Below are 2,335 nucleotides of genomic sequence, written 5' to 3' on the forward strand. Positions count from 1 at the left end.
GCTCCCCGCCGCCGCCCGGCCCTTATCTCCGGCGGTGCCGCTCTGCATCAGCCGCTCCCGGCCCCTCCCCCAGCCCCGCCGCCCCCCGGGGTCACCCGCGATCCGTCCGGGGTTGGTGGAGGGGGGAGCGGCCGGGCGGGGGTGGCGGTGGTGGGGATAAAAGCAGCTGCGCGCAGAACAAAGGTGCTCGGGGGTGGCTGTAGCGGCGGATCGGAGCGCTGCGAATGGGAGATTTCCGCTGGCGGGGCTTCGCTCGCTCGGTTCCCGTCCTGCCCTTGAACTGCCGAGCGAACGTCTGCGGCGAGACCGAGAGTCGATGGTCGCAGCCCGCCTCGGGCCGTCGCTAAGTGCAAAAAAGTGGGAGACCGCCGCATCCCCGACCCCGATGTTTAGTTTGGGAGAGGGGACAAACGCTCGCGGGGTTTATGTCGGAGGGCGCCGGAGCTCGCCGGCGTTGGAGTGATTAGCGGAGAGCGGAGGAGCGGCCGCGGTGCGGAGTTATCAAAGGCGGCCCGACTGGCGCGGCTCCCGGGCTGCGCTCCGGACGGGGGGTGCCGTTCCCCGCCGTCCCCGGGCTCCCCCCGGACCGCAGCGGGGCGGGGTGACGGGGTGAGCCCCGGCCTCGGCACACTGTCACACTGCAGAACGGCTCCCCGCTGCGGGGTTGCGGCCGTCGGGGCGAGCCCGGTGCGAGGCTCGTCGCGGCCCCGCCGGGCTATTTTCCGCTCGGCAGTCGTGCTGAAATAACATCGGTGCGCAGCGTAATGATTTATTTATGTGGTTAATAACGCTCGCATCTCGCCGCTATTTGTCTGGGCCAAAGAGTGGCTGCGGGGCATCGCGCGGTGCTGGGATGGAGAGCCTCGCAGCCAGGAATCGATGCTCTTGAGACGAACAAGTGGGGCGGCTTACGGGGCTCTGTCAGCCCGCTCAGTCACTCCCTGGGTAGCGCAGAAAGGGACGCCCCGGAGCGGCCCCGTGTGCTCTCGGTGCTGTGCGGGCAGTGCCAGGCCTTCGCACATCCCTGGCGAGCTGCTCCCCGGCGCTAAGTGCCATTAATATCACACGCACTAAAATAGGAGAGAGCGGCGCTGAATTTAATTTGCAGCCTTAAAAAAAGAAAGAAAGAAAGAAAAAAAAAGGGGGAAAAAAAAAAACAGGAAAAAAAAAACCAAACCACTCGCTCGGAGCAGCCTGCTGGTGGAGGTGGGAGGAGGCTTCGGGCGGCGGAGCCCTCCGGGCAGGCGGGCACACGGACGAGGGGGACCCCGCTGCCTCCCCCCCCCCCTTCCATTCCCCGGGCCCAGCCGGGCTCTCTCTGTGGGTCCGGGAGAAGGGGGGTGGGGGCGGCTCCCAGCAGCTGCTTCCCGCCCCCCCGGCACGCACACGGCTCTGCCTTCCTGCCTCGGGGAGCGGGAGGAAACGGGGCGGGGGGGTAGTGGTGGTGGTGGTGGAGAGGAGAACGTTTCGGTACGTGCCCCTCACCCCCCCCCCCCCCGCCTCCCATTAGCAGCAGAAGTTCACGGCGGAGCGAGGCGGAGCGCGGAGCTTCCGGGAAAAAGGAGCGGCGAACATCGCGGGGTCGGGACGCGGCGTGCAATGGGGGCAGCACCGACTGCACGGGGGGCACCGCCGGGCTCCGAGCTCGTGGCATCCGGCGGGGAGAGCGGCTTGGGGTGGAGTGGGGTGGGGGTAGGGGGGCAGAGAAATAAGAGGGCTTTAAAACCGGGAGGGAAACGCTGTCGGGAGGAAGTGTAAGGCGAGAGGGAGGCGGGGGAGGGGAGAGCGCCATCTTTTCATGTCACAGCCACCGACACAGCGCCGGGCTCGGCCGCAACCTCCCGAGCAGCGGCACCGTGCCACGACGGGCACACGGCCGGGGGGGGACCCCGCGCACCGCCCGCTCCGCCGCGGCGTAGCGGGGCCCGACCGGCCGCAGCCCCATGAAGGGCGCTTTATTCCGCAGCGCTCAAACCCCTCATTGTGTCGGGCAGCATCACCTGCCTCCTCCTCCTCCGCCGGGGCCAGGCCGTTGCTTTTAATGCCGTGCACAGCGCGCTCCGGCCCGGCCTCTCCTCGTCGTGAGAGCTCGGCGGTGAGCTCCGGTCGGAACGCGGAGGAGGGGGCGGCTCAGCACGGCTCGGCTCGGCACATCGCATCGGCATCCCCCCCTCGCAGCGACTCTCCCGGCGGCTCCGAGAAAGCCATCCCCGGGGACCGCGAGGCGGGCGGGGGCCGAGTCCGTGCCCGGCGCGGGGATTTGCTGGGTCGTTGGCTGCGCCTGGGGAAAGGAGGGGGGGCTGCTGCGCCGGGCGGTGAGGGATTGGAGCGGGGC

The 2,335-nt window shown here is 69.1% G+C and overlaps 1 long non-coding RNA gene across 1 annotated transcript; it reads right to left on the reverse strand.

Annotated features, from left to right (window-relative positions):
- Positions 1 to 753: 753 nt before the first annotated feature.
- On the reverse strand, positions 754 to 2,280 carry LOC116654421. Its single transcript, XR_004309664.1, has 2 exons — positions 2,001 to 2,280; positions 754 to 1,070 (listed from the first exon to the last, which is right to left on the reverse strand). It is a non-coding gene; the product is annotated as an uncharacterized LOC116654421 (long non-coding RNA).
- Between the last annotated feature and the right edge of the window lie 55 nt (positions 2,281 to 2,335).

The sequence above is a fragment of the Coturnix japonica genome, chromosome 1 (assembly GCF_001577835.2).
Source record: "Coturnix japonica isolate 7356 chromosome 1, Coturnix japonica 2.1, whole genome shotgun sequence".
NCBI classification, from domain to species: Eukaryota; Metazoa; Chordata; class Aves; order Galliformes; family Phasianidae; genus Coturnix; species Coturnix japonica.